Below are 22,954 nucleotides of genomic sequence, written 5' to 3' on the forward strand. Positions count from 1 at the left end.
CAAGTGCCATAAAATATCCTTTTGGATTTTAATTGGAATTAGATTGAATTTATAGCATAATTTGGGGAGAACTGATATCTTCATGATATTGAATCTTCTCTCCCATGAATGGTAAAATCTCTATTTGTTTAGATCACTTTAATTCTTTTTCAATTCTATTTTAGAACTATTTTATTTTATTTTATTTTATTTTATCATACTTCATTTTATTATTTTAGAACCTGACAAAAATTCTTGTCTTGTCGCTTTCAGCCCTATTATTTTGGAAAATTTCAAAGACATACAAAAGAATAGCAATAAATTGGTTTGTATTCATCACTTAATAATAACCAACTTGTGATTGGTTTTATCTCTCTTTCCCTACTGCATATCACCCCATTATTTTGAAGCATATTCTCAAATTTATCATTTCATCTATAGATATGTTAATAACTATCTCTAAAAAAGCAAGATTCTTTTAAAAAAAAACCTGACAAAACCATTATCCACCTAAAAAGAATAACAGTAATCCTTTAATATCAAATATCCAGTTAGTATTCAGGTTTTCCTGGTTGTCTCATTCTTTTTTCCTAGTAGCTTTATCTTTTTTTAACAACTTTATTGAGATATAATTCATATACCATACATTTACTCATTTAAAGTGTACAATTCATTGCCTTTCAGTAAATTGCAGAGTTATGTACCCATCACCATAGTCAATTTTAGTACACTTTTATTATCCAAAAAGGAAACCCAATACTGCTTAGCCATCACCCCAACTTACACAGTCCGTAACCCCAGGCTTAGACAACTACTAATCTACTTTTTGTTCTGTAGATTTGCCTATTCTGGACATTTCATATAAAGGGCGTCATATGACATATGTTGTCCTCTGTGACTGGCTTCTTTCACATAGCACAATGTTTCTAAGATTCTTCCATGTGTAGCATATTCAGTATTTCATTTCTTTTTATTGCTAAATAATATTTAACTATATGATTATTCTACATTTTATTTATTCAGCTATCAGTTTATGGACATTATAGACAATATGGATAGTTTTCACTTAAAGGCTATTATGAATAATGCTGTTATGAACATTTATGTAAAATTTTGGGGGGTAGAGAAATGATTTTATTTCTCTTGGCATATACTTAAGAGTGAAATTGATGAACCATAAGCTAACTATATTTAGCTATTTAAGGGACTATATCATATTTTTAAAAAAGTTTGTTTGAATCATCATTTAAATAAAATCATATTGCAATTTATTGCTGTATCTCTTAAGAATCTTTTAATCTATAGGTCTCCTTTCCTCTTTTTCTGCTTGCAATGTATCTGTTGATAAAACTGTGTTATTTGTCCTGTAGTTTCCAAAAATCTGGAATTTGCTGAATGCCTCCCCCTGGTGTTATTTGATGTATATTTCTGTTTCTCATATTTTCTTTTTTTAAAAATTTTAATTAAAATATAATCAGTATACAATATTGTATTAGTTTCAAGCGTATAACATAGTGATTCAACATTTACTTATCTTATGAAGTACCCACCACACTAAGTCTAGTAACCATGTGAACATGCTATGAAATAACCTTTTGCAAACTCATCACATTATTATTGACTATTTCCCCTTTCAGCTTTTCACCCATCTCTCCACACCACTCCCCTCAGGCAATCATCAATTTGTACTTTGTGATAATAAGTCTATTTTTGTTTTGTTTTGTTTGTTCATTTTTTTTTGTTTTTATAAATTCCACATGTCGGTGAAATCATATGTTATTTCTCTTTCTCTTTCTCAGTCATTTCACTTAGCATGATAACCCCAGGTCCATTTATGTTGCGGCAAATAGAAAGATTTCATTCTTTTTTTAATGGCTACTCCTTCATTGTATATGTACACCACAACTTATTTATCCATTCATCAATTGATAGACACCTATGTTACTTCTATATCTTGGCTATTGTAAAAATGCTGCAATTAACATAGGGGTGAATGTATCTTTTTGAGTTAGTGTATTTGTTTTCTTTGGATAAACATCCAGAATGGAATTGCTGGGTTATATGGTAGATCTATTTTTATTTTATTTATTTATAATTTTATGTGTGTGTGTATGTATGTATGTATGTATGTATGTATGTATATATGCACGTATGTAGTGACATTGGTTAACAAAATCCGATGTTTCAGCTGTACATTTTAAATGTAAAGTATACACACACACACACACACACATTATGTGTTCACCTCCCATAGTTAGATTTCTTTCTGTCACCACATACTTGATCACTTTTACCCCATTTACGTCCCCTCTACTCCTCCCCCATCCACTCTGGTAAACACTTGTCTATAGTCCATGACTAAGAGTCTCTGTTTGTCCTGTTTGTTTGTTGCATTTAAGTTTATATCCCACATATCAGTGATATCATGTGATTTTCAACTTTTTCTGCCTGGATTATTTTGCTTAGCATGATTATCTTTACTGTATTTGCTTATTGTTTCTAGTAGTGTTCTTGTGGAGTCTTTAGGGTTTTCTATATAGAGAATCATGTCATCCACAAATAGTGATAGTTTGACTTTTTCGTTTCCTATTTGGATGTCTTTTATATCTTTCTCTTGCCCAATTGCACTTGCTAGGATGTCCAATGTTATATTGAATAACAGTGGTGATAGTGAACAGGCTTGCCTTGTTCCTCATCTTAGAGGGAAGGTGTTTAGTTTTTCACCACTAAGTACAATGTTGGCTGAGGGTTTGTTGTAGATGGCCTTTATTATCTTAAGATACTTTCCTTCTATACTGATTCTGTTAAGTTATCTGGGTCCAATTCCAAATGAGTTGGGGAAAGAATGTGATTTGACCAGCTTGACTCAGGTGCTCACACCCAGGATTCTGACCTTATGTATAGATTCTAGTCTTTGATGTGCTGCTGTGCAGTTTGAGTGTTTTCTGTTGAGTTTGAGATGTTCAGCTTATTGTTTCAAGGGGAGAGATCTGGGGATGTCTCTTACTCCTCCATGTTTCTGATGTCATTCTGGTAAATCTTTTTAAAATTTATTGAAGAATCTAAATACTGTTCTCCATAGGGGCTACAACAGTTCGTAGTTCCACCAGTAGTGTACAAGGGTTCCTGTTCTGTACATCCTCACCTCTTGTTATTTGTTGACTTTTCGATAATAGCCATTCTGACAGGTGTGAGATGATGTTTCAGCGGTGTTTTGATTTGCAAGACCCTGATGATTAAGAATGTTGAGCATCTTTTATATGTCTTTTTGCCATCTGTATTTCTTATTTGAATAAATTTCTCTTCATGTGCTCTGCCAGTTTCTTGATAGGATTTTGTTATTGTTGTTGTTATTGAGTTATGTGAGTTTACTGTATATTTTGGGTATCAATCTCTTATAAGACATATCAATGTGAATATATTCTTCCATTCAGTAGGCTTTCTTTTCATTTTGTTGATAGTTTCCTTCATCGTGCATAAGCTTTTTAGGTTGATGAAGTCCCATTTATTTATTTTTGCTTTTGTTTCCTTTGCTTGAGAGTACAAATGTCAAATAATTTATTATCTATGTTTTTTTCCAGGAGTTTTATGGTTTCAGGTCTTACCTTTAAGTTTTTAATATATTTTTGAGTTTATCTTTCTACATAAGAGAGTGGTCCGATTTTATTTTTTGCATGTTTATCTGCCCAGTTTTCCAAATACAACTTGTTGAAGAGACTTGTCATTTCTCATTGCCTCCTTTGTTGTGTCTTTGTCTGGTTTTGATATCAGGGTAATGCTGGCCTCATGGAATGAGTTTAGTGTGTTCCTTACTCTTTGATTTTTTGGAATAATTTGAAAATAGGTATTAATTCTTATTTAAATATCTGGTAGGGTTCACCTGTGAAGCCATCTAGTCCTCGTCTTTTGTGTTTTGAGAGTTGTTGTTGTTGATGATGATGATTACTACTTCAATTTAATTACTAGTAATTTGTTCAGTTTTTTTGGTCTCTTCCTGGTTTTGTCATGGAAGGTTGTATGTTTCTAGAAATTTATCCATTTCTTCCAGATTACCTAATTTATTGGCATGAAATTATTCATATTATTCTTTAATGATCTTTTATATTTCTGTGGGACAGTTGTAATATCTCCTTTTTTATTTCTGATTTTGTTTTTTTGGGGGGGAGCTCCCTTTTTTTTTTCTTGATGAGTCTTTCCAGAAGTTTATCAATTTTATTTAACCTTTTAAAGAACCAGCTCTTCATTTCATTGATATCTTCTATTTCTTTTTACTCTCCATTTCATTTATTTCTACTCTGATATTTGTTGTTTCCTTCCTTCTACTTAGTTTAGATTTTGTTTGTTTTTCTTTTTCTAGTGCCTTAATGTGTACAATTAGCTGGTTTATTTACTTTTTTTCTCTGTTTCTTGATATATGCCTGTATACTTATGAACTTAACTCTTAGAATTGCTTTTGCCGCATTCCATAAGTTTTGAAAAGTTGTGTTTTCATTTTAATTTGTCCCAAGGTAGTTTTTGATTTCCTGTTTGATTTACTTTTCCATGCATTGGTTGTTTAATAGCATGTCGTTTAATCTCCACAAATTTGTATTTTTTCCAGTTTTCTTCCTGTAGTTGATTTCTAGTTTTATGCCATTGTTGTAAAAAAAAAATTCTTGATATAATTTTACTCTTAAAATTTTTGAGGCTTGTCTTGTGGCCAAACATGTGGTCTATACTGGAAAGTTCCATGTGCACTTGAGAAAAATGTGTTATGTGCAGTTTTGGGATGAAATGTTCTATAAATGTCTGTTAAGTTAATTTGATCTAAAGTGACACTTTAGGCCATTTCTTATTTTCTGTCTGGATAATGTATCTATTGAGATAAGTGGAGTATTAAACTTCACAATTATTATTGTATTACTGTTAATTTCTGCCCTTATGTCCATTAATATTTGTCTTATATAATTAGGTGCTCCTATGTTAGGTGTGTAGATATTTACAATTGTTATATCCTTTTCTTAGATTGACCCCTTTATTATTGTGTAATATCCTTTGTGTTTTTATACATTCTTTGTTGTAAAGTCTATTTTGTCTGATACAAATATTGCTTCCCCAGCTTTCTTTTTGTTTTTGCATGCATACAATATCTTTTTCATTCTGTCACTTTCAGTCTGTATGTGTCTTTATATCTAAAGTGAGGCAGCATATACATGGGTCTTCCTTTTTTAAAATTTAATTTTTATCCATTCAGCCACCTATGTCTTCTGATTGGAACAATTAGTTCATTTACACTTAGTATAATTATTGATAGATATGTGCTTACTGACATTTTGTTAATTATTTTTTGTTTTTGTTGTTCTCTGTCCCTTTTCTTGCTCTCTTTCCTTTTGACTTGTTGATTTTCTTCAGTGTTTTGTTTGAGTTTCTTTCTCTTTATTTTCTGTGTATTTTTGTAGGATTTTGGTTTGTGGTTACCACGATGTTTACCTATATGTATATCTATAGAAGTCTATTTTAAGCTAATGGGCACTTAAGTTCAAACACATTCTAAAAACAGTACATTTTTACACCCTCTCCACTCTTTATGTTTTGATGTCATGTTTTATATCTTTTTATATCTTTATATCCCCTGTCTATTTATTATAGTTATAGTTAATTTTGCTACCTTTGTCCTTTAACCTTAATAATAGCTTTTTTAAGTGGTTGATTCATTGTACTTATTATGTATTTGTCTTTACTAGTGAGATTTTTTTTCTTGTATTTTCTTATGTCTGGTTATGGCCTTTATTTTATTTTATTTTATTTTATTTTATTTTATTTTATTTTATTTTTTTGTAAAGAAGACTTTATCATTTCTTATATAATCAGTTTAGTAATGGTGAACTCCTTTAGTTTCTGCTCATCGGGGAAACTCTTTGTCTCTCCTTCAATTATGAACAATAACCTTGCTTGATGTAGTACTCTAGGTTGTAGGTTTCTTTTTTTCCAGCATTTTAAATATTTCCTGCCACTCCCTTCTACCTTGCAAAGTTGCTGCTGAGAAATCAGCTGATAGCTTTATTGGGTTTTCCTTTTAGTGACTTATTTCTTTCTTGCTGATTTAAAGGTAGTCTCTTTATCCTTAACTTTTGCCATTGTAATTATAATATGTCTTGGTGTGGGCCTCTTTGGGTTCATTTTCTTTGGAGCTTTCTGTGCTTCCTGGACCTGAACGTCTGTTTCCTTCCCCCAAGTAATACGGTTTTTAGTCATTATTTCTTTAAATATACTTTCTGCCTTTTTCTTTATCTCTTCTCCTTCTGGAGTCCCTATAATGCAAACAATAGAGTGCTTGATGTAGTTCCGGAGGTCCCTTATACTATCATCAATTTTAAAAATTTCTTTTTCATATGGCTGTTCCGATTTGGTGATTTTCACTATTCTATCTCCAGGTCACCAATTTATTCTTCTGTATCAATTTCTTCTAATATATTTTCCATTTCAGTTATTTTATTTTTCATCTTTGATTTTTTTTAATTGTATTTTGTGTTTGTTGAAGTTCTATCTGAGTCCCTCTATTCTATTCTCAAGTTTATTGAACATCCTTATGATCATTTTTAAATTCTTTATCTGGCACATTACTTACTTCCATTTCATTAGAGTTTTTCTCCAGGGTTTTTTATTGTTCCTTCATTTGGGGCATATTCTTCTGTCTCCTTATTTTATTTGATTCTCTGTGTTTGTTCCTATGAGTTAAGTAAAGTAGCTATCTCTCCTAACCTTGAAAAAGTGGCTCTGTGTAGACTGTGTGTCAGATGGTATTGGTAGGCCAGTTGTAGTCAGGGTGGATGTCTACAGTGCCTAATATGCCTCCTGGCCAGAAGGAATGGGTTCCAGGAGGGTCAGCCTGGTGTGTACATGCTTCCTTGCCTTTCTTATATGGGCAAGGATGATCTGATTGTGCATATTGTTGTACCTTAATAGTTCTTCACTTTCTCTGGAAGGGGCAGTGTCCCACTTTTCTCTGCACTTTTTCTGGACAGGGAAGCCCTGTAAACAAATGTTTTGGTAATTCTGCATTCTCTCTGAGTGGAGAGAGCCTTTTGTACACGTGTAGATTAATGGGTGTGCACAGCAGCACCCTGCCACATCCTCTAGATCAATCTCCATGTGGAGGGGACCCATATGTGCATGCTACGGTGTCTTCCTGTTCCTGCTGAATCTACCTCCAGGAGCAAGTGCTGGGGATATGCTACTGTAGGTCCACACGTCAGCTTGAGAAACTGGATAAAGCTCCTTCCTGCTCTCCAAGTGCAGGATTGACCAGAGAACCTGAAAAGCTCCCACCCACCCAATATCCAAGTGCATGGGAAGTGTAAACAATGGCACTCACTGATTCCTCTGGTCCTGGAGAATTCCCTCAACTCCCAAAGACCTCTTGCAGTTCCCCAAACTTCTTTTAGGGATCTGTTTTTTTTTGTTTGTTGTAGAGAAGCTGTTCAATTGGTCCTTACTTATCTCTTAGGAGGAATTGCTCTAAATGTAGGTGTACATTTGATGTGTTCTTAGGAAGGGGTGCTTCCATCTTGGACCTGTTTATTATTTTAGAACTTTATAAAGATAGAGCTACAGTTGTGCAGGTTGTGTCTCTCAATCTATGTAGCGATGTGCCTGGAGCTGTGAAGTATACAAACTTCATTGCTCTATAGGACAACAAGTCTTGCACAACTGTTCTTAGATTTATTCCTGAATATCTTACAGTTTTTGGCATTATTAGAAGTGTTTCTATAAAAATTTACATTTTCTAATTTACTGTTGCTAGTTATGTGTACACGCATACAACACACACACACATACACATGTCATCTTATATCCAGTGAACCTGCTGAATTCTTTTATTGGTTCTAACAGTTTGTAGTCTCTTAGATTTTTTCCTATATAGATAACCATAATATCTTCTAATAATAAAACATTTGTTTCTTCTTTTCTAATCCTTATATAAACTTTAAAAAGAGTTTTATCATACTGACATAGGAATGAGTGAGCAGTTATAGTAAATACTTTTGTATTATATCTGAATTTCAATAAATTATGCTAATAAGTATGTTATTTGGACTAAATTTAAAGAGATAGCCTTTATCATGTTAAAGAAGTCCCCACCTATTTCTAGTATGTAACGAGGTACTTTTTCACTGATTTAAAAATCTACAGTGAAATTCATTCCCCCTCCCTTTTCAATCATTTAATGTGATGAACTACACTTATATATTTTCTAATATTAAATCAATCTTGCTTTCCTGGTGGCAAATTGGTCCTGATATGTTGCTGTTTTTATTCACTACTGGATTTGGTTTGCTGATATGATATTAATATCTATGTTTATGAGTATAACCGACCTATAGTTTTCCCTATTTGCATTATCCTTGTCTGGTTTTATATCAAGGTTACACTAGCTTCATAAAATGAGCTGAGAAATATTCTTCCTATGCACTTGAATAGTTTGCATAATATTGGGGCTATTTATTTTTTTGTTGCTTTTTAAAACTCACCCTAAAGTCATCTGGCATATGGCTTCTCTCTTTGTCTCTGTCTCCTTCTGTCTCTCTGTCTCTGTCTCTGTCTCTGTCTCTCTCTTTCTGTAGATTTTAAAACACTGATAACTGTTGGATATGAGTCTATTCAGCTTTTTCATTTCTCTTTGAGTCAGTTTTGATAAATAGTATTTATTAGAAAATTGCCTAAGTCGTCTAAGTTTGCATTATGTTTTAAATAATTCTCTGATTTTTTAAATTGCAGTCTCATTTTTCAACAGTTTCTGTTCTCTGTCATTTTTCCCACTTTCCTTGTATTACACTGTTCTTTTTCTCATTTAATGTATTTTTTCATTATTCCATAGGCCTCTCTTCTAATGTGATATAAGCGTTGAAGACTAAGTTTTCGTTTAAATATCACTATAAGTTTTGACATATAGTACTGAAATTATTATTTTTTTTTCTTTTTTAACTTTATTTCTATTCCCTCTCCCCTTTTGCAACTTGTTCTTGTTCAGCTTGTTCTCTATATCTATGGGTCAGTTTCTGTTTTGTTTTGTTTATTATTGTTTACTTTTAAGTATCTTCTAATTAACATTTTAATTTTTTTTTAGCTTACAAGTTACACATAGGTATGTTTCTACATACTCAAATATATGGTTTTGTTTATTTGTTTCTAGTTACCTTTTTGTTATTGGTTTCTAACTTAATTGCTTGGTACAGCATCTTTGAAATTTATTGAGACTGGTATTAGGCCTACCTAGTATAGGACCAATTTCTTGTTAATATTCCATGTGTTATTGAGAATATGCACTTTCATTGATTGTTGTGCCTTATGATTGCCCAATTGACTAAGCTTGTTAATTGTGTTCAAATTTTCTATATCCCTACAATTTTTTGGTGTGCTTTATCTGCTAATTACTGAAAGGTGACAATATTTCTCAGGATAGTTGTGAAAATTTTTCTCATAATTAGGTCAATTTTGCTTTATAAATACGAAACTATGTTTTTACTTGTATATAACTTAGAATGTTTACATCATTCTGATAAATTCTTTTTTCATTATAGTGTAGTTTCTACTTAATTTTTTTTTGATTAGTAGTTCCCTGGTTCACGTTTTTAAAAAATATTGTTTACTTTTAATTTTTCTGTTTTCTTATGTTTTCAGTGTGATCCCTGTAAACTACTTAATTTCTGGATTATTCTTTTAAGCCAACTCATTAAATTCTTTTAAAAAAATTTTTAACAGGAAAGTTTAGTCGGTGCATATTTACTATGAGACTGATGTATTTAGGTTTCTTTCTAGCATCTTATTGCGTTTTATTTCACACCTTCTATTTGTATTGCTTTTTCTACAACTTCCCCTTTTCTTTCTTGTCTTTTATTGGCATCATTGAGTTTTCTTATACCTTTTCCTCCTCTGCTTGTTTTAAAGTTATGCATTCCATTTTTATTCATGTCACACATAAACTTTTTAAAACATTTTTTAAAACACAGAAAACTTTTAATTCAGTTTCATTGAGATATAATTGACATTCACCAACTGTATAAGTTTAAGGGGTACAGCATAATGATTTGGCTTATATATAGTGAAACAAGTACCACATCCTCATCCCATATATATATAAAAACAGAAAAAAGATTTTTTCCTTGTGATAAGAACTCTTAGGATTAACAACTTTCAAATATACCATACAACAGTAATGACAACTATAGTTATGTTGTACATTACCTCTCTAGTACTTATTTATGTTGTAAATGCAAATCTATACCTTTTGACCACTTTTATCCAATTACATCCCCACCTCCTATTCCCTGGCCTTTGGTAACTACAAGTCTAATCTCTTTTTCCATCCATGTTGTCACAAATGGCAGGATTTACTTCTTTTTAAGGCTGAATGCTATTATTTATGTATTATAAAACTTCTTTATCCATTCATCTTGCTGATGGACACTTATGTTGGTTCCATGTCTTTGCTCTTGTATATAATGCTGCTATGAACATGGAGGTGCAGATATTTTTGACATACTGATTTCATTTTCATTAGCTATAGACCCAGAAGTGAAATTACTGGATCATATAATAGTTCTATTTTTATTTTTTTCAGGAACCTCCATACTGTTTTTCATGGTGGCTGCAGCAATTTACAGTCCCACCAATAGTACACAAGGATTTCTTTCCTTACATCCTTGCCAGCATTTGTTTCCTCTTGTCTTTTTTATAATGCTATTCTAATAGATATAAGTGATGTTTCATTGTGGTTTTGGTGTTACATTTCCTGAACTACTAGTGATGTTGAGCACATTTTTATATAACTGGTGGGCATTCATATATCTTCTTTGGAAAAATGTCTATCCATGTCCTTGTCTCATTTTTAATTGGATTATTTATTTATTTTACTATTGAGTTGTATGAGTTATTTATATATTTTAGATATTAACCTCTTATCAGATAGAAGCTTTGCAAATACTTTTTCCCATTCTGTGATTGTCTTTTCATTTTGATCATTATTTCCTTTGCTATTCAGAGGCATTTTTGTTTGGTGTAGTCTCACCTGTTTATTTTTGATTTTGTTGCTTGTACTTTAGGAGACATCCAAAAAATCATTGGCAAGACCTATGTCATGGAGCTTTTCCCCTATAATTTCTTCTAGAAGTTTTGTGGTTTCTAGTCTTAAATTTAAAAATATTCAATGGAGAAGTGACAGTCTCTTCAGTAAATGGTGGTGGGAAAATTAAATATTCACATGTAAAACAATTAAACTATACCCCTAACTTATACCACTCACAAAAATTAACTTAAAATGAATTAAATACATAAACTTTTAACATGTCAACTTAATAAGTTTAAAAGCAGTCAGCCTTGCATCCTGCCCCAGATACTATGAGGATCCTAAGTGCTTTAGCTCTGATCATCTTCCTTCTGCTTAACTCACTTACGACTTATTCTTGCTCTTGCCTCAACAGGTTTCCTGGTAGTAGGCACTTTATCTCTGGCTCTCTGCTGTATTCTCAATGCCAAGGACAGTTCTTGGCACATAGCAGGGGCTCAGTAGAATGCTGAAGGAAGAAAATTATTGTTATTCATCAAGTTTGTTTATTTTATGCTTCCCACATCAGTCATCATTGTTATTATTTTTTAGTATCTTTATTGAGTGACTGCCACTTTTTCTCTTCATTAAGAACATAGCAAGAAATTTTTCAATGAGAAGAAATGTATTTTCTTCCAGACTACAGTAAACCTTATGTTTTGATGAGTCATTTCACTTAGTCCCAAGGTTACTGAATTTTCCAGTTTTGGTTTTGTCACCTCAAAAAAGACCTGCTATTCAGAGAGCTTCAAGAATTATACAGATTGGAAGAGTCTCAGCAGAAATGTGTTCTGCCCCTGGTTCATTGCCTGCCCCAAGAAAGAACAAATTTTAAATATACAAGCCAGGATTTTAGGACAGGCTCCTAATTTTACTTTCTTTCCTTCATTATCATTTCCCCTCTTTATATGGGATCATTCCTGTGAGCATACAAATGTGCTGTCATTTTTCCCATCTGGGAAGAATCCTCCCTGACACAGCTGCCTCTTCCAGAAATTGCCAGGGATGGGGCATGATATGAGCTGGAGCTAGCAGGCTACGGATGGATTGGCTGCATCACAGATAATGATGTTGAGGCTGACACTGGGTGTTCTGTTTTCTCTCTTTACTCTGCAGGGATCTGTATGCTGTTCCATGAGAAGCTTGCATTTCTGAGCTGGGGGCAAGAGTAGGGAGGACCATGGAAGGGCCCAGGCCATTTGTCATCCTTGGGCCATTTATCATCCTTGAAAGAATCGGGGGAGCCAGAACATGTTCTCATCCGGTCTTCAGAAAATACCTACTTTCTCAGTTATTGCCAGACCTCTGGATTCTGCAGAACGGTGCACTCCCAAGTACAGCATTATCTCATGGGCCCAAGAGAAGGCAAGAAGCATAATCCAGAGGGCCTTTACTGAACACTCCTTTAACTAGTCCTGACATTGAAGGCCATCAAATCCTAGGTGGCTGAAGATAGGCAGAGCAGTAAGAGGAGAGGGCCTGCCTCAGTGAGTGGAATGTTAGCCCTCAGAAGCATGTATAAGGGACTCTTGAAATAGTCTGTGGAAAGCTATTGTTCAATTGAGCTGCCACTGCTTCAGATCAACCCCCATCTTACCAGCACCAAGAATCCAGGCATTTGCAGAATGCCAAAGTTTCCCCGTGGTTCCCCTCAGCTGATCAGGTTCAAAAAGCCCTCTGGCCTCCATTCTAAGTTGTGGGTGGTAAGCAGTTGGGGCAGCTTTTCCAGGTCCTGCCTGACCCCACACAATGCTGGCTGAATTAACTCCCGACTTTAGCAAGTGTGCCCTACAAGCAGTGCTCAACCTTCCTGAGTCTTACTTCCTTTCCCTGTACCATGGAGACCCCTCCTAGGCCAAGTCAGGAGAACAAATAAAACCATTTGTGCAACAGGTCTTGTGCAAAGCCTGGAGCACAGTAAGCACTTTCTAAGGATTATTTTCTTTCCTGCCACCATCTTTGCTTTTGATTTTAGCTGACTCAGGCCCTGGGCCTCTGTTTAATCATCTGCTAAAAAGAATTAATTGTCCCCATTCTCCTAACCTCTTTGTACTACTGAGAGGAATGAGTCAAATAGTAACTTTGAAAAATGCTTAATCCAGACCTGAGGCCTGGTGCACGGAATCTCCACTTGGCCCCTAATCTGCAAGGCTAAATTGGGTTTCCACTTCTGAGTCCTTGGAATTCACTGTGCTTTCTACTCAGACCACTGCATTTGGCTTCTAAGAGCAAGCACATGTGTCACCTCCTTTCAAGAGTCACCTGATCCATCTTTCTCCAATAAGAGGCCCTTCTCTGTGCTCCCTGGTCTCCACTGTCCATTCCACTCAGAGCTCATCACTCCCTTCTTTGCTTTCTTGTCTGTCCTCCCAGGGAAGACTGGAGTCCAATTTAGAACTGAGTACTTGGATCCAGCACAGGTCTGACAATCAACCCAATGGCTTTTTAAACAAATGGATGTATGTATGGATGAATGAGGGAGCAGATGAGCCCCAAGTGGCAGCTATATTATGGGAGGAAAGCAGAATCATGGGATCACAGCTGGGGAGACTTCTCTGGGTGTGAGAATGCCCCGAGGTTCCAAGTTTCCAGTTACCCTGGTGCTAAACCCAGGACAACCCCCAAAGAAGCCTGAGCCCTGAGTGGAAGGTGGCTTCTGGCTCACATTCCATTCTCTATTCTATGCTGATCTCCTTGTTGCTCTCTCTTGTCTTGAGTTTACTCTTGGTAAGTAGCAACATTTTGCATAGCCTGGAAGTTGAGTGTCGAAAATTAAAAGGGCTCCATGTTTTTTTCATAATTATATTTTTATCATTATCAGAGATGTTTCTGGTACCGTATCTAATTCCTCATTTCATTTTCATCTTGCAGCCTGCTCATTGGCCTTCCTCCCCCAACTACCTCTGTTGAACCTGACTTTGAGTCCCGAGGTTGTCAGATCCAGACTCCCTATTTTTTTGGTGACATCACACCAACTGACCACTTTCTTAGAACCCTTTCCCTCTCTGGGATCCTGTGATATCATTTTGCCTGCCTTTTCCATTTCCCTCTCAGACTCTGTTTATGGTTTGTTTCCATCTTCCTGAGGTCCTTATGCAGCACCCATCACCATGGCCTAGACATCATCGCGTGTGTGTATTTGTGGGCTGGATTCCTCTGCAGATACAGCTCAAGGGCTACTTGATCTTTTCATATCTCAATATTGACATGCCCCAAATTGAATTGCTAATTTTTCTCTTGAAATCTGTTCTCTCCTCATCTTTTTTTGGCTCTGTAGATAGCATTTCTATTTACCCAGTTGCTCATCCTGAGTCTCAGAAATCAACCTCATCCTTTTGACCCTCTTATTCTCTATTTCTAACCCATCAACAAGTCCCATTGGTTCTGCCTTCACATGGACCCAATATCTGTTCATATCTCCCACATACTGTCTGAGTTTCCCCATGAGGTATGAGCTCCACTTGTTAAATGAATGACTGAATCTTATTTTATCTACAAGGAAATCCATGAAGTACAAAGCATAAGGATTGTTGACTTTATTTTAGAAATGCAGGTGCAGAGAGACACGGCACCAGGATCCTGCTCCCAGCCAGAGCCCTTCTGTTCCTTCTTGCTTATCTACCACCTTCTCGGTCATGAGTGTACTGTGGTTGAGAGCATAGGCACACAGTCTTAATCCAAGCTCAAGTTTCAAATTCAGACACCATCTTCCTCCGCAATCTGAAAGGCTGTGAGGCCTTAATTGCTTGCCTCAGTTCTGACTGTAATTCTGAAGAAACATGTTACTATTTTAAGAGGATGTTGTGAGAACCAAGTGAAGGAATGCATGGAATGCCTTCCGCACTGTGCTGCTGACACATGACACAGGGCACTCAGCATAGGTTGAATGTTCACCGTTGTTATCCACTGAAGAGTTTGGCACTAGATTTCTTGGTACAGCCATCTACATATGCTGGCTTACTTCTCTTCTCTTTTCCTCCTCAGCCCACTCCCATCTGGTTCTCTCACCCCTCCACTATGAGTTGCTCCCAGAGTCATCAGGAATGGCTACAGCCATAAGCCCAGGATATTTATTCTTGCATCTTACCAGATCTGGCAGAGCATTTGGCTCCTTCCTTCCTGAGACAGCACCTGCTCTTGGCAGCTAGTGTACGCCCAGTTTTCTTCTACCTTTCTCTCTCTCTCTCTTCTCCCTCTCTCTCTCTCCCTCTCTCTCTTTCTCTTTATGGCTCCCCCTTTTCCATTGGACCTCAAGGACTGGAATCTGTCCCCAAGACTCTAGCCTTCTTCACTCAGGGTTGACTCTTCCAGAGGAACTTTTTCACCCTTGTAACATTACCGGCCAGCTGTTTACAGTTTATCCCTACCCCATCCCCAGCCAACTCTCACCTCCTGCCCTGCCTATTCCCCTAAGCTCCCCAACCAAATATCTATGGCCCTTTGACACCTTCTCTTGAGGTCTCTTGGGTGTTGCCACTGAATATGTTTAAACTGAGCTGACTCACCTTTGTCTTCCTACGGGCACAGGACATGATCCTCCACCTTAAACCTGGGACTCCTTCTTACTCTTTCCCTCTCATTAAACACTCCATTACCTATTGCATCATTTTTCCTGCTTTGTGTTTCTCAGCTCTATCTACTTTTTCCATCTCTGCAGATATCACTCTAGCTCAAACATGTAATTGCTCACCTGGAAGGATTACTTTCCCTCTCTAATTCATTCTCTACAAAACAGCTTATGTTAGCCTTTAAAAACTCAAATTGGATCACTTTGCCACACAGAACGCTTTAATCTTGCCTGTTTTCTTCCAAGTGCAGCATTGCTCCCTGAGTTCGGTCACCATATGGCCTTTCCTGTCCTTGAATGTCCTGTGCTGCCCTAACTGCAGGCTTATGCTCACCTATCATTTACCTCTGCTTGGCTACCTCACCCTCAACCTCACCTTTATGTCACTCCTTAAGGACAGCCTAGTTTAGGACTCACCACTGCCCAGGCTCAGAGAAGCATATCCCTTGACTGTGTTAAAGACCTGTCCATGTGGTTTTGTGTTATTTGTCTGAGGCAATGGCCTCCAGTCTGCTGGCTTTAAATTCCATGGGAATATTTATGCTTCCAGTCTGGCCCTCTCTCCCATGGGATCTGGGCCTAGATATCTGACCACTCACTTGAAAACTCCATTGGGATGTCCAACAGGAGATTCAACATGGAACATGTGTGAAAACTGAATTCCTGATCCTACTGCAGCCAGATCTGCTTCTCCCATGCTGTCTCAGGGGGCTAGGGTGGGTGGGGCATCCCTGTGCTCAGGCTGCATTGCCCCCAGTCAAGGGCCCACCCTCAACTTCTCTCTTGCTTTCACACTGATGTTCGTTCAGTTCTTACCTGTCGGCTCTATCTCAGAGTACATCCTACATCGCAGTGGCATCCTGAGCACATTTGACACCCAGAGATGATCTTTTTTAACATCCTCTTTGGAGAAAATGTGTATGTCTTCTTCAAGTTCACATGTCGAGGCCCTGATCCTAGTGTGATAGTGTTTGTCATTGGGGCCTTGGGAGGAGATTAGGTCATGCAGATGAAGCCCACATGATAGGATTAGTGCCATACTAAAAAAAAGGAGACAAATCTCCTCTCTGCCCTGCGAGGACATAATCAAGAGAAGGGCCCTAATCAAGCTGACCACGCCAGCACCTTGATCATGGACTTCCAGCCGTGAGTAATAAATGTTTGTTGTTTAAGCTGTCTGATCTGTGGCGTTTTGCTATGGCAGCCTGAACTAGCTGACACCTCTCTTCTTTGTGGCAAAATTATTTTAGTAACAATCATGAAATAAAACAGTAATGTCCAGAAAAAAATGCAGAATAAACATTTTCTTAAACTCAACTTTGGTTATATGATTATACCAACAAAAAAGTTAATTTTAATAAAACAGAATGAGTCACAAGAAGTACAGTTTAGGCAATTAGTGAAAGATATCACTGATGTCACATTTTAATTCTTTTATTAATTCTTTGGCTTTAAAACATTCACTTAATTATAAAATGCTAAATTTCAATATAAAAGATGTTATTTATAATGAGCACTAGTTCACATATGAAGTAAAATATTTACTTGTCAAACAAAAGTTTTACATCTCACGATTTGCAGTGTTTCACTGTTTCAGATTTTAAACACGAACCAATAACCAAGTAGTCGCATAGAGTGACAGAATTGAAGTGACATCATGTTTCCTTGTCTTCATAATTGCCTTACCCATCCTACACAGTGCACAAGCTCACAGTTTAGCATGCTGTATGTCGCTGCCTCAACTGGTAGAATGAAGGCTTTCTGGCCTGAATCTCAGTGCCTAGGATAGTGTTTGGCACAGATTAGGTGACCAATAACTATTTATCAAAAGAAAGAATGAACACATGAGTTGATGTTGGACCCCCATCTACTAGAGAAGGGAGTAGGCCTAATTTACTAGCAGTTCCATTCCCAGGACCGAGGCTAACAGCTGGCACATATATACATTCTAATTCCCTTGGATTTCACCACAGTCTTTGAGAAGACTTACAGATATAGCTCAGATTGCAGAATTAGTCCCCTAAGACTTGTTTTTTTCAGCTGGAATGGGAAATGGGATTTCAGAGAAGAGGAGGAAGTAAGAGGCTTGAGAGGCTTAGGCAGTGATTCAGGGTGAGAGGAAATTCCTGGAAGTTAATTTACCCACAAAGCCATCTAATCACACCTAAGATCTAGACAGAAGGGTTTGAGTGAGAGTAGCCTAGGTCACAGTGCATTTTGTTTGGGGCACACAGCCCAGGGAGGAGCTGCATACCTCTCACTGGTCCATCAGCCACATATGACACCCCTCTCCAACGTGGTGTCTGGTGGGACTACATCAAGAACCAAGTCTTCCCTGGTCTAAGGCCTTTTCCTGTGTGTAATTATAGAACCTCACCCCCCTCATGGGGACTGGCACCTCTCCTCGAGGGACCAGGGACCTTCAAACCTAGGGCAGGGTAAGCTGCCAGTGGCCTGGAAAGGTTCCTTAGAGAGAAAGTGTATTTTCAAAGCCGTTATTTTAGGTTACCTGGGAAAGCTTCAAAGTGGGGCACACCAAATTCTCCTGTGCGTGAGGGCAGGCAAGTTTTTTTCTTCTTTGCCTTAGTTTGCTCAACTATACCCTGAGGAGAACCACACTCACATGGCAGGTGACCGTGAGAGTCAAGGATAGTGTAGGGAAACAGCTGTCCTGTAGTCTGAACTCAGTTAATACTGGGAACTAGCACTATCCATGAGAGCAATGAGGGAGAGGCAAGCCACATTTCTTCAGTCCTGGAGTCCAGGCAGGAGACTGAACCAATGGAAAGAGGCATTGGGTGCCTGGCCTTGCTGCCTCCTTCATCTTGTCCAGCAGTGATAGCACCGTGGCTCTGAGATCCTCAAAGTGATGGAACTGATGGTTGAACATATGGGTCATTAGACTCCCCTCAAGGACTTGAGAGCAACCATCTGAAGTAGCCTAATACAGAGATGATGTGGTGGGGGGAATGGTTCTTATCTGCCAGTCCTGTCCCCTCCTGAGGATGAGGTCACTCTTCTGGGAGCAAAGGGCCTTCATTTCATGAGTATTTTGTGTGCTCCAGGATAAAGGTTTATAGCTGAAGAATATTTCATGCAGATTGCTCTGTGTGTGTGATTTGTTCAGGAACTGGCTTCTTTAAAAAGTTATCAGGGTTTTTGTTTATTAACTGCAGAGCCACTACTGTGGAAAGGGAGAAGGGTGGACATTCCCCTTCTGGGGCCAAATTCCAACGTGGTGCCTGGTGGGACTACAACAAGAACCAAGTGAAGAGATTCTCTCCTGCATGTTATGGGGAACTCATAGAAATAGGAATCTCAAAGAGGCCTTCACCCTAAATGATACTGCAACCCTTTTGGCTGACACCTGACCATCAGAATCACTTGTCCAGGACTGAGGAACATGATGTTGTCTGATTCGAACCACAGTGATGTGATGGAACCCTCTAGGGTCATTAGGGTGACAAGCATTTTGATTCAGCTGTTCCAAGTTTAGCTTGAGGTTCTGGTCACCCTAGTATATTCTCGCCCCTGCTTCTCTGCACGCCGATCCCTGCATCACCCCTGCTACTGCCATGTCCTAGCACCCACATACACCGTCTGTCCTCTTACACCTTTGCCCTTCATGAATGAGAATGAGAATGAGATCAGGGGCCAGGGCTCTATGGAACACATTAATTAGGCCCATGGTGAGGTCATTTGTGCCCCTTGACCCTAGAGTGCTGCCCAGGGATAGGAGCTGGCATCTTAAGATTAAATAGCTCCTGCATTGGGCAGACAGCAGTGGCATAGCCTCTAGGGAGAGAAGCCATTCCTCCTGGGACCTTTGGCACAGGAAGCTCAGATTCTTGGGAAAAATGTTGTCCTGCAATTGATTCCTGAGTTAAGAAATTATTTAGTCTGCTTCTTTTATGGGCCAGGCCCTAAGCTAGGAGCTGGGAAACGCTCTTCTCCTCAGAGTGTCACGTCTGAAGGAAGATATGCACTTAAGGAAACAGGACTCTGAGAGAGCTAAAGGAAGAGGGAGGAGGTAGTGTGTGTGTGTGTGTGTGTGTGTGTGTGTGTGACTCAGAGGCAGGGAGCTATGGGGACAGCCTTGACTGAGCTCTGCTCTGGCTCTGAGCAGCATCAAGAAGCCATAAAAAACCACAGAAGCTTGTACTCTATTGTGTAATTAGACATGGAGCTGCCTCACACTCATTCATTCTCACTCACTCGCTTACTCACTTACCCACTTACTCTCTCATTTTCTCAGTCTCTCTCTGTGGTGGTGTCCTGAGGCAGGCACCCCAAGATTTTTCACTTCCTCATATGTAATGGTGAGGTTAGGAATGGTAACAAGAAAATTTTGTGGCTGAAGAAGTGAGGGTGCACCCTTCATTTATTATCAATGAAGAGACTATACGCTGAGTACACAAATCTTATCTGCTTGCATGTGCTAGACACAAAACTTTTTTTTTACAAAAACATTTTACTGTGTATTAAATTATTAGAATTTAATTGTTAGAATATGAAACTTGTAACAAAATTTGTTGTTATGCAAAACAGCAGTCTAACACACAGTTTTCTGTTCCCCATAGGAAGCCAATTTTCATTTTGATGTTACATTCGCCACTATAAAGAAAATGCTTACATTGTTAACTTTTGTTTTCTGGTTTGAGTCATTATCCTTTACTTCCTACCATGGAAGGTGGGGAATTATTTTTCCTTCATATCCACTCTGGGCAGCACCACACCCATATTGGAACACTTTCCATCCTCCATTATCAACAATATAGTTTTATCCTAATTCTGCATGGATTGAGAATACAAAAGTTCCCACACTCTTACGAAAAGACCTATTGTTCTGTTGCTGTGGTGACAAATAACAGCAGAACCAGTTAAACCTCTTCAATGGATAGACATAAGCTGACTTAATGAACATGCTTTGTAGCCAATAAATCAGTGTTAGCCTCCAGCTGAAACTCAGCCAATCAGAGATGGGCACCCTACAATAAGCAGCTTCTGAGTGCCAGCCAGTTAATCATATTCTCTCTCACCTAGTTACCTCCAAGGAATAAAAAATGATGTCACCCCAGTCAGAGGGCTAGCCAATCCCTGCACTCCCCCCACCACTCCTGCTTTGGGAAGTTGCCTGAGCAGCATAGCTCTTGCTTGCTCAAGTGAGCAAAAAGTTCAGCTTGGCATTTTATTTTGGAGTTGAAGGATGGCCTCATCATTCTTGACAAGACTAACTTCCCCTGTTTACAGTGTGAAAATGTTAAGGCCTTTCACAGCTATATCCTTCTGCATAACTTTTTTTGTTTTACCTGGAGTTAAATATTGCTCTCTACTTTTCATTTGCTTAATTTTCACATAATTTTATGTTTTACTTGAAGTTAATAATTATTCTTTGTTTTATACTTGTTTAATATTTTCTTGTCCCTAAATAATATCCTAATTTCTCCCTGTTGGTATAAATTTCCTCTCGTTGTGTTCCAATTCATTAGCTGTTCTGTCAGTTTCATTTTCCTGCAAAGTATCCTGGGAGCCCCTAAGACTGCCACCCCTCACCCCACCTCCCCACATATGCACAAACCCTGGTTATTTTGCTATTTTGGCCCTGCAGCTCAGCTCTTGAAGCCTTCCTTTATTGCTTGTCTGGGAACCCTCTTCAACTGTCTGCCCTGTGGGTCCATTTCCTATAGCCTTGGCAGGGTGATGTCCTCCTTTTAAAGAAGCTCATTTCCTGAGAGCTTCTTGAGGAAGTGTGCAGGGGAGGACAAGCTGAGCACTTACATGTCTGAAAATGTCTTCTACTTTACTCCTGGTAGTTTGGCTGGTGTAGAATTCTCTGATCAAGATCATTCTTCTTTAGAATTTTGAAGGTATTGCTGCTCTATTTTCTTCTGGTTCTCAGAATTACTAACAAGATATTTCGGGTGTTCTGACCCTTGACCATTGTATCTAACCCATATTTACTTATTTTTGTGCCCTTTCTGAAAGCTCGTGGGATCTGTTTGTCCTCAGAATTCTGAAATTTGAAACACGATGATAGCAAGCTCATTTATCCCAAGAGTTCTCAATTCCTCAGGTTGTCCTGCCTCAAGTTTAAGCTCATCCACCAATGTCTCTTCTTCTCCCACCCAAAACACATTCCCCTCCTCCCAGGCCCTGAGGTGCTTGGGTGAGGCTTTGGAGCTCCCAGCAGGGAGGGAGCATTATAGTAGGCCTCTCTTCTAAATGTGTCTGGCCCATGCTGGGTCCTGGTGATTGCTGTCTATTCCTGCTGACATTTGATGGGGCTTTTTGGTCCTCTTGGTCTGTGGTCACCTGACACTTATTTTGTGTCCTCCTTATATAAACTCTGAGGCCACAAAGACTCACAGGCCCCTTTAGCTATGCTGTTGCTCCTGTCACAGACATAAGGAAACTGGGAGGGTAGGAGGCTCGTTCAGTCCTCTCTAATGCCTCCTGGGGTTCCCATAGGAAATGGAACACACATTCTCAAGGTTCTAAGGGTACCCTATATTTGCTGGGGGTTCTATCATTCCCGCCTTTGGAGCTGACCTGGGGTAAGGGGCTAAGGAGCAGGAGATCTTCAGCAGCACCCAACACTGTTTGCCCTCTCCTTCCCCAGCTCAGTGGCCCGTCTGCTCTCTGTAGAGCAAGAGCGGGTAAAGGAGTACCTTCCATCTTGTGGAGACCTCATCTCTTATTGGTCAGATCACACTTTCTGGAATGATGTCTCTCTCTTGGGCTCAGGAGTCTCTTGGTGATGCTGCCGGGGGCTGCCACATGGCCTCTCTGCTCTGCTCCTACTAAGACAGTCTTAATAACTGGAGTAGCCCAGGGAGCTTTTTAATTTTTAAATTTGTAGCTCTGACTCTTCATCTTCTGATGAGATGACTTCCTTCCATGTCTTATGTCTGTTAGCTTCTCTCATATCCCCTGTTTTCTCCCTTGTTCCTTTGCAACCATTCACTGATTCCTTGGCTGCTCTTCAAGCTGCCTATCTGGCCTGAGAGACTTTGCTCTGCTTTGGCCATTCTTTTCCCAGCTCTTTTCCTCACTTCATTCAGATCCCTGCCCAAGTGTTCCCCAGCATGGCTTCCCTCTTGACCCCCAAGCATCTGTCTTCCCCTTACAGAGCACTGTGGAAGCACATACATGATACCAGGAGTGTGCAATTAGCAGTGTTTTACTTCATGAGTGGCTTCACAACTTGAATGTGGGCTCCCAGTGCAGGCGCTGCCCTGATTTGTCATGCCATCTCTAGCCTTGACTGCTGATGTGGAGCAGGCACACTGCTTGGGTGAAAATGAATGGTGCTTGATTTAGTCTCT

General features: G+C 38.4%; 1 long non-coding RNA gene across 2 annotated transcripts in view; it reads left to right on the forward strand.

Annotated features, from left to right (window-relative positions):
• Positions 1 to 16,318, forward strand: part of LOC118613809 — a 52,859-nt gene extending 36,541 nt beyond the window's left edge. For both annotated transcript variants that reach the window (XR_004955911.1, XR_004955912.1), the window contains exon 3: positions 12,179 to 16,318. This is a non-coding gene — a long non-coding RNA (uncharacterized LOC118613809). The remainder of the gene's footprint in view (positions 1 to 12,178) is intronic.
• The last annotated feature ends 6,636 nt before the right edge of the window (positions 16,319 to 22,954 follow it).

The sequence above is a fragment of the Rousettus aegyptiacus genome, unplaced genomic scaffold (assembly GCF_014176215.1).
Source record: "Rousettus aegyptiacus isolate mRouAeg1 unplaced genomic scaffold, mRouAeg1.p scaffold_m13_p_2, whole genome shotgun sequence".
NCBI lineage: Eukaryota > Metazoa > Chordata > Mammalia > Chiroptera > Pteropodidae > Rousettus > Rousettus aegyptiacus.